This window comes from Stegastes partitus, unplaced genomic scaffold, assembly GCF_000690725.1.
Source record: "Stegastes partitus isolate 25-593 unplaced genomic scaffold, Stegastes_partitus-1.0.2 Scaffold99, whole genome shotgun sequence".
Lineage (NCBI taxonomy): Eukaryota > Metazoa > Chordata > Actinopteri > Pomacentridae > Stegastes > Stegastes partitus.
In genome coordinates, this window is record NW_007577830.1 from 60,736 (window position 1) to 71,306 (window position 10,571).

Below are 10,571 nucleotides of genomic sequence, written 5' to 3' on the forward strand. Positions count from 1 at the left end.
GATTGACAGCGGCGGCAGCCAATGAGCGGCCAGAAATCCAGCTTGTGCCTGCCTTCTTCTTGACGCTCACTTTCCCTGTGTGCTCAGGGAGGCTGGCTGAGGGGGGCTCCAACATGCCCGCTGACATCATTTTATTACTTTGGTTGCTGTCTCCCCTTTCGCTGTTTTCAAAAAACAACATTCCCAACCTGCGGGTTTACATTATTTTATTCCAAATTACAACAATTGCAAATAAATTATAATCTAAGTGCTAATTTCGTTGTTTTAGTCAATCAGTGTTAACTAATTAACTTATTTATGTGCACTTTATTTAACTTGTAGGTACTGTTTTTGATTCATTTATTTGAATCTATTATTTTTTATTGCATGTTTTGTTTTATTTTATTTTATTTTTATAAATTTGCAAAGCACAACAACCTTTATGTATGTGTATTAGGAGCTATATTAAAAAAAACTGATTGCAAATGTAAGGTTTTGTCTTAATATTTGAAGCTATTATTTCTATCCATTCAACTATATGACACAAGCTAAATACTTTTTACATGTAAATATATATTTTTAAAAAATATACAAAATATCTATCTTTAATGAAAAAAATAAAACATTATTTAAAATGGCTAAATATTAAAGGACTTTTTGTTGTTGTTTTTAAATGAGTTGTTATGAAAAGGAACTATTATTTTCCCTCTTTAACATTTATTTTTGAACAGAGCGCTCTAATGCAATATTTGAGCTTGACATTTCAAAACACTGTCCAGATCTAAAATTACATTTCATCCAGAACAAAATAAATAAATAATCTAATAAAATACAAACTGCTGTAATCATGAAACAATACTTCCACTTTATTTTTTAATTAATGTGCTGCTTGTTTTTACAGTGAGTTGATTAATTGCTTTGTGGGTACAAAATGCAGAAAACAATGCCTATTGTAATTTACCAAGGGACAATATATTATCATCGCTTGTTTTGTCTGATAGTCCAAAATATCCATTTCACTACTCAAACAAAACAAACAAAAACATCAAATATTTCCACTATAGATGCTGAAACCAGCTCGGAAACTGATTCTAACATCAAAAACTCGATGGTCAGAAAATAATTATGGCTTAATTAGCAGCACTACTTTTTGTGTGGTCAGTGTTTTTGTGAACGAGCTGACAAACATGAGACCAACGCAGCCCTAGTAACTGCCTGCTCCGGAGCAGAGTGGAGAGGAGGGAGAGCAGAGTATAGGATCACAGAGAAGGGGGGAGAGAGAGAAATAGTTCAGAGAAAACAGTTCAAACAGGGAGGGCACACTCAGTGATTAAGGCAAATTTCCCAGTTATATTAAAACACCGCTTTCATGAGATAAGAAAACCAATGGATTGATATTAGAAATCAGCTGCAGCTCAGTCACCATGCTCACAATGAAACACTGAAAATGGAATAAGTTTAGATGACCCTGTTCCTCATGTAACTCTAACGTGCTTCCTGCCTTTATTCAAAATGCACACAACATCCCTGTGCGATTGTGTTCGTCTGAAAACACACAATAACCTCTCGTTTCAAAAAAAGTGTATGTAGGTGTTAGACAGCTGTTGTTTTTAACCTGAGGGCAAACCTCGTCAAAGAGGAGGGAAGTTAAAATGACCCTTCTTTGTTTCGTGTTTACAGCCTAGTTACCATATTATACACGCAAACACAGTGGACGTGTATTATTTCAAGAAATACAAAACAAAGACATTCATTTACAGAGAAATTTCTGCAACATCTTAGCACATAGTTATCACCACAACTACTACAAAGTAGTGACGCATGTAGGCTATCATTTGAGTCACTGTGTGGGCAGGATGCCCATGCTTTGGGTGTGAGCTATAACAAAAATAAGACATGGCGAATGCAAATTCCACATATAGCTTCTTAGTGGTATTATCCACCCTAAAGCCTCAAACTGTCTATTTACACAGAGGTTACCAATGGGAAGGGGGATTTGCTGTCAATAGGACATATAGGTAAATAATCCATTGGGAGTCCCTTGGGTAAAAGAAAAGCCTGGGCACAGAACATTAATTAGTCTCATGGACCGTCTTAGGAATGTAATGGGGTTACAGCTCGGAACAAACGCACATATGGGCCATAAATACCTTCACAAACATACCATGCACACATTCACATTTGGTCACACATACAGGTACTCACAGGCACACAGACACAAACACACACACACACAAAATGTAAATACAGCATCAGAAAATAATCACAGCAATCAACAAAAGGGCATCTTGAGTTATTTGTCTTACACCTATTTGGTATCACGTCATTGAGGAATGTATTAATCAAAAGATTAGATTGAACAGATGGAAACATCTGTTTGGGGAAATGAATTTCTAGTGGAGTCAGAGAAAATCTCTCATATTCTCGCTTTTTTCCAGTAGACGTTAGGCCTTGAGTAAGAATAGTGCTGTTGTCAGTATTAGCAATGAGGCTTGTAAGCCCTCCAAGTAGTTTGTAGTAACAGCTGGGTCTGACATGGAGAGCATGTACAAGGGCAGCCAGGCTGAAGAGAGGGAGGGGGCGGCAGAAAAAGAATTTTAAAAAAAACATATATACCGAGGATCTTCACCTTAATCAACGCAGAGTGCATGTAACGGTAACACATAGTGAAAAGGAAATTAGGTGTATAGCAGGCAGCTGAAGACTGAAGCTAATGAGTGTTTCAATGAATTATCTTCTTTTCTACTCTGTTAACATCATACCTATAATTGTTTTAACATGTGAATCAGGGTGTTACTACTTTCTCCTTAGAGCTAAGGGTGATAGCTGGTTAAATATGTGATTCTTAATACTAAAAAAAATCTAATTTCATATTAAACTGCGACTGAATAATTAGCCCAGCCGTCAGTATGTGAACCGTACAGCTTTACTATGCACAATTTGATTTGTTTCACCATTCATGCAGACATAAAATAACAGATAATGACCTCTAAAAGCCTTATTTTGAAACTAAAAGTATGTCACGTTTTCCACAAATAACTATGGGTAACCTACCACCTGGTAACCTAAAAGCTAATGGCGTCATTATACAGTAAAGGCCAAAACAAAAACACAAACATGTCATCCATAATCTCGAAATGTATTCACAGTACAATGGACGGTTAAAGGCAGAAACGGGGAGGGATGCTGTCACACATGCCCTCGTTGATTCCTCCGAGCCATTCCCAGCTTCATATCTGTAATTAACGACAGATGCACATGGAAAATTAGCATATGTTTGGCACATTGGTGCTAATCGGTCATATATTTGTGCATATTAATGAAATATTCTATGTATTTTTGAATATTACATGAATTCACACAAGAAATAACCGCGTGTAATAATGTGTAATAATGTGCACTAATTATTTAATCCTCTTTGGATTTATTTTTTATTTAATCAACAATGCTTTTTGCGGACAACAAACAAAGGGGAAGAGGAGGGGTGGAGGGGGGGAACCCTGCATTCTGTAGTATAGATGCATGACATATGTCACCTTTTGAGTCTCGCAGCCTTAACCTCCAATCAAACGGCAGTATTTTTTCACATAGCTGGTATAGCTCATAGGAAGCCAGTCATGCAGGCCAAACCACATCGCCAGGTTATATCACACACACACGAGGATAAGCTCGTAAACATACAGTATAGGCAGCACGCACAACGCACACAGAGCTCGGCGGTGAGGCAAGCTGCTCACCTCGCTCCATACTGAGCCCCTCACAGCCTGTAATAGTAGAGGCTTAGTTTTGGGTGGGGGAAGGGCAGAGGTGCACAGGTTTCTGATCAGACAAGAAAACTAGGCCAAGACCAACAATCCCTCTTCCCCGAACAGCCTCAGCCGCTCCTTAAACGCTACAACTTTGTTACAGGGGCCGTGACAATCACTTGTCATTAATGGCGAGTGATTTTTTTTGAGCCACAACACGTGTATTTTAGAGGCATAACAGCTTCTCATAGCCGGGCTATGATTCATGCTTTCTTGCCCCTTTGGAAGCTGTCCTCCAATAAGAGTTAGAGGCTGGGGGTAGGAGCGGATAGATTGATAGTGTTGGCTGAGTGCCCATGCTCCGAGTCTATCTGTGCTGAAGGGGAGGAGACAGGGGGAATCTATCTGTTGTGCTCTCTGTGCTCATGATAAACTGACTCCCGTCAAGCTTCTTCCCCCCTATTACAGCTCGCCTGGCAGAAAAACACCCAAACTCACACTGACTTCCAACATGTTAAACAACAATGAGATGTGTGGCGAGCAGGGAGAGTGATTTAAAGAGTGCACTAATCCACAAGGTTATGCTATTCCCCCCTCCTCCTCCTCCTCTTCTTCCTCTTCTTCTTTTTTTCAGACAACATAAGTGAAATTTGTTTCCGGGAACAAGTGGAGAACAGCACATCTTTCGGGATTCAAAGTATTCAAAAACAAGCAACTAAAAATAAAAAATAAAAAAAAAATGTAAAGGAACACAATGAACCCAGATTTCATTTCATCACAAATAGGACCATTGTCAGCAGAAAATGCAATGTCTTTCTCCCTTATCCTCAAACTGTAATTCCCACAGACCTCCACAGTTAGAAAGAAAATGAGTTTGAGGGATTGTCCATGACATTAATCCTCCCAAACACTACAGTTCTAGAGAGGATCCAATACAGACAGGCAAACACAAAAGCAAATCAACAATCTATTTGCTAAAGGAAAAACAAAATCAACAATCTTTTTTGGCTTTCTGTCTGCTCTCATTTGACAATGGCTTTTCCTGGATGCTGCCTTTTTTTTTCTCCTCTGTTCTCTCTGGTGGTTTTATGGGCTCCCTCCCTGCCATCTTGGATTCCCATTATTGTGCAGTTGTATGGGCACCCCTGTTCTGCCACCCACGCTTCAGGTACAGTGAACAGAACACCGGCTTCCTGTTTACAAAGCCGGGCATTTGAGAGACCCACCGGCAGACTGTGCAGCTGAGGGGGGAAAAAAGAAAAAAAAAAAAGCAGATAGGAACACAAGGGGGTGGTGGTGGTGGTGGTGGTGGATGATTTTCGAGGATTTTTTTTGGGGGGGGGGAGAAAGGTGAGGAAATAAAAAAGCCAGGGAGAGAAAGTAGTCAAAGTGGAGAGGAGTCACACAAGAAAAAAAGAAATAAAAAAATCTCCAACCCCGGCTCTGAATATAATACAGTAGTCATATATATACGGAGAGGGAGGTGTGCGAAAAGTCACATGATAACAATCAGATCAGAAGCTGAATTGACTCTAAATCAATTGAAGTAGGCATGTCAGGGCTGCTCAGGACAGGAGGGGGGGGGAGTGAAAGGGAGATAGATGTGAGCCCGTGTGGGGGAGGGAAGCAGAGATTGTTGGTGTCGTGGGAGCACTGCAACAACAATAACAGCAGTGTGTGCATGCGTCTATCTATGTGTGTGTGTGTGACAGAGTGAATGAGTTAGAGTGGAAGTGGGGATGTGTTATGGCTCACAAAAGTGATGAAATGACATCTCCTTTACTTCAGCGCACAGCTGCTATTGCGGCAAAAAAGAAACACACACACACAGTTGAGATATCTGACCTTCTATTTTCTTTGGTAGCCGCTGGTCAGAAGTGTCTGCCTGCCTGTCATGTTCCCTCCTCTAATTAGCCACATCCACACCATGACTGCACTGTGTCCATTACAAACACATTGATGCCGGCGTTATTAGCATAATCTTATTTCCACGGGTGTTTACAGATGAAAACAAAAAAAATAATATAACAAATGCGTCTCCTAACTTGATGTAAACGTGTTCCATTTATACTCCCGCGTACATATCATCGAGTAATTGTTTCAGATAACTGAGCTGACGGTTCAGATCGCAGCTCACACTAAGAATACAATCTGATATGAAAACTTATTTTTCAAAAAAAAAAAAAAATTCAGGTTGAGGCTTCTCTTTTTCGTTGTTTTCTCGATTTCTTTCATCTCTTTTTCTCCTCCCCTCCCCCCTTTCTTTGCAGATTAGAATTCATTAGCAATCAAAGAGCCTCCAGAGAGCTCCAGCTCTTAATTACCTACTCATTTGCATTTTTGCATATTAATGACTGCAGGGTTTTGGTAGGGTTTTTGCCGCAGTGGTTTAAAGGCACCTCAGTCCTCTGTTCTCTGGGGAGGAGGAGAGATGGCCAGAGGCAAAGCTCCAAGCCTGTCCAATCCCCCCTCCCCATCCTACCCCCCCCCCCCCACCCCTCTGCTCTATCCTTCCTGATGGGAGCTGGACAGAGCAAGAAGATGTGGGGGGGGGGAGGTTGTTCAGTGGTTGTTGGCTGGGGGCATATGGGACGGGTGGGTGTGGTGGTGGTGGTGGGACTACAGGGGTGCACAGGTTAAAGGTCAATGTCCCTTATCAACATAAGAAAGAACACATGTCTCCTGCACCGCCTAATTATTGTCATATTGAGCAGTTTAAACACCTGATCTGAACAAAATATACCCTAAGAGAAACTGGAAATCTATACTGCAGAGATTTGCTCACGTGGGTTTTATTGAGGACGGCAGCTAGTTTGGATGAAACTCATGTCCCACAGTGTGCAGAGGCAGGGGCATTTTATATCCCTGGAGAAAGGTGTGTACTGGTGAAAATGAGGCTAGAGAGAGTGTGTGTGTGTGTGTTGCTGTTTTCCTTTACATTGCAGCCCGTCTCCAAAACGCTCATCGGAAGGGCAGCGAGAGGCTCGTTTACTGCGAGCCTTAATGACGACGGTGTGCATGCACAAGCAGCAGAGATTATATATTTAAAAAAAACACACACACACCTTTTTGCGCAATAAGCATATAGACAAACATGTAAACAGAGACAGTTGCGCGCATACACACACACACACGCTCTGTGCACGTTCACATGCACAGACTGGGGGAATAATACCACTAGAGACGCCAGACAACAGCTCCCAGGCATCTCTCGGCCCCTGAAGTGCTGCTGTTCCTCTTATCCAATATGTTTTGACTGCAACGATGATGTCTGAACATGGAAAATAACACCATACCCCACTGTGTCTTTAGATACCTTACAAACATAACAATTAATGACTTGGAGCCTCGAGACATCTGGCCAACAGGTTCAACGAAATAAGACATCTCCCTCGTTTTTGCTCAGTTTGTGGAAAAGGGGGGGGTTGACAATGCAAAGTGGCCATTTTTATTTACGGTTTAGAAACACTAGCAAAGACGTGTTTAGGTGTAGCGATAACATGCAACATGCCAGACACGTGCATTTCTCATGGTGCATCCCTGAAAGCATACTGCTCAGAGTGGGCTTAAGTCGACTTAACTGCTATTAGTGGAGCATTATAAAATGTGTGTGTGTGTGTGTGTGTGTGTGTTTGTGTGTGCACAGTCAGGGCCTGAGGACTGCAGCAATGTGTGGGCTGTTGGGGTGGGGTTAATGAGCTATTCTATGACCTCTGTCACCCCACAGGATCGCCTCAGGGAGACGGGCTGAGACAAACAGGAAGACAGGGTGACAACTAGCCTGTGGTTGCAGTTTGCCTCCGGACTTCACGTTTAAAATAGTATAGGTGGCCTCGCTTTAACATAAATATCCTTTAAACAAGACCACAGCTTCCTTTTTTTCGTTTTTTATCCAAACTAGTTAACTCCAGCCACGTATGTCAGGCCAAAACGTTACAAAAAATGTTTATCATATTTGAACGGCGATGTTTACGCATCGGACGAAACATGTACACACTGTGCTGTCATGTGTGGTAAAAAAAGAAGAAAAAAAAAAAGAGAGAGAGAGAGAGAAAGACAGCAGTGATGTGTGGCAGCAAAATGAGGCTCACTGCATCCTCGAATGGTAATAACAGTGATAACACTGCCACCTTCTGGTCAGTTTGGAGAACTGCTTTCTGATTTTTATTTATTTTTTTTTTTTTTTAAAGTGGCAGCATTATGTACACAGTTCATGAGAAACACAGTATAACATAAACACATGCCAGTATTCTGTAATTCCATACAACAACAACGCTTTTACGCAGGATTACATACCTTTGTGAAGTTGCTCATGATTGTCGTTTTGTTCAGATTTGACGGAGAGGTGGTGATTTAACTCTCCTGTCAAGTGTTTTTGTCATTTAAAGCAACTTCGTCCCTCTGCAATTTAAAAAGTTATTAGACAGGATAAAGACTAGAATTACCAAAGATTTCTATCTACAGATAACGCTTTCCTTTTTTGTTTTTTGTTCAGGCCGTTCTGTTAAGAAACACAATTATACACACAAAACTTTGCAACCATTGTTTTTAATAGAAAGATTTTATATTCTTTAAACCAGACAACCAGATGCCAGACATTTTTGGATATATTAAAAAAAAAAAAAGAAGAACAGAACAAAACAAAACAAAAAAAAGACACAAAATGGAATTATATGGTTTAGACTGTGTGGATTTAGTGGTCTCATATACAATACAATTTCTTTTCGTCGCCAAAAAGTGCAAATTCTCTGACAAAAAAAAAAAATAAATCACCTATTTTACCCCCCGCCCCTGCAGCTTCCAACAGATATGGACTTCTACGCAAATTTTTTTAAACAAAATGTGAAAAGAAAGGGGTTATTTAAAAGTAAAACTCCACTGAATTACAAAGAGGAAATATTTCTGTTGCATTCTGTTGGTAAAAAAAAAGTCCAACAATGTTGCATGCTCTGGCCACAGTCCATCCGGTCAGTGATAGTAGTGAGCAGGTTACTCTGCTTTCAGGATACACAGAGAGGATTGTGGTTGAGCTGAGCAACATTAGTCAAAGTTTTACCAGAAAGAAAGATGTGTAGCTACAGTTTTCCTCCTCATGTGATTCAGTGTAGACTTAAATTAAATTTAAAAAATGTCCAGATTTGAGAACTGGGTCTTATTCTGCCGCTTTAAAATGTACATCAGCAAAAAAAAAAAAAAAAGAAAAAAAAATCTCTGTAAAGAATTATAATAATCACAGTTACAACTCAATCTATAAATAGTAGCCTATTTCTTCTCTCCCAAGTTAAACCATTGACTGAACTATAGATTTATCGAATGCTTATTATGATCAATATTCTTTGCACTCTACTGCAGTAATCTGGATTTGACGTAGGTGTTAAGGCCAAAACATGTTTTCTGTTCTGATTTGCAAATGTGAATGATGGTCATTTGGCCATATGTCTTTCATAATCATTTAAGCTCTATATGGATACCAGATCCAGCCTTTTTTTTTTTTTTTCTATCTTTCTTTTTTTTACCTACACAGACAGGGTGTTATTGCAGACAAAGAGATTCTGCAGTAGATTAAACACTGCATGTTTAACATTCAGCACAGCTAGCCTTCTCAGAAAGCTTTGCAACTGTTATACAGGTTTCTTTTTCCAAGAAAAAGAGTCTCCAGAAATTAGATCAAGTGACCTTTCTCCCAACAAGTTCTGAGACAGTGAGCAGAGAGCAGGTAGGGAGGAGAGGGAGGTCCGTCCTGTAACCTCCCCCCACCACCGTTGTGTGACAATGCAATAAGCTGCATAACAGGTATGGTGGTAATATAACAGAGATGCGTTTTCTTTACATCCGGACGAAGTGGCAGCTCAAGCCATCTTCAATCTAGATACCAAATATTCAAGTTTTCTCTTCTTTTTTTTTTTTCCATTTTCATCATATATATTTTTTTGCATTTAAATAATCATCTGCATTGAGAAAACAAAAACAAAAAAAAAACATCGACAGGGACAACAAAAATAATAACAATAGTGATAACCATAAAATAAAAGCACACAAAAAATCAGGATGGCCTTTCGCAAAGTGCTTTTTTGTTACAATCGCAGAAGCTGAAAAAAGGCAGTTTGATAGCGCTAAACCAGGGGGGCCTTTACCAACGGTCGGTCTGTGAGATAGTGAGGCTGCAGACAGACGGACGGACCGAAATGGCCAACTGCAAAAATGTTGACCATTTTCCTCCTGCTGTCTCGGGCTCACATCCTTTACACCTGCCAAAAACTCCAAAGTGGGAATCACAGTATGAAGTTATGGAATGTATCCTAAAATTGGTTTAGGTGACTGCAAACTGAAACTGTCTCATCCTCCACACCTCCAATCCAATCCCCTCTCCCTCCTTTCTCTCTCGTCGACTCCCCTGCTGAGGGTGTGTGATCTTTGATCAAAGGCCAGTCAGCAGCAAAGATGTAGACTCTGAGTCCAGAGAGGAGGGGGGGGGAGAGCGATGGGAGAAGAAAGTAAGAGAACATACAACCTCCCTCCCCTCCCCTCCCCATCCCCTGTGCTTTTCCAACCCCATCTCCTTTCAAAAAACGTTACAGTCTGACTAATAAGACTGAATCCCAAGTGGCTTCTTTCCCTCCAACAAACAATTCACCGGATCAATATGAGATAGAGAAATAGGTTGGTCACAGCCACTTTACAGTGAGGGAACTGTTCGTGCTTCTATCTTTCTGGGAACTATTATGTTAAATATTGGTATGAACAAGAAAGGAAAAAAAAAAAAAACAGAGAAGTAACACGGAGGGTGATTAGACATACCATAAACCGACACCGTAACCCAATGCATAGCAGTGTATTTTCCACCTG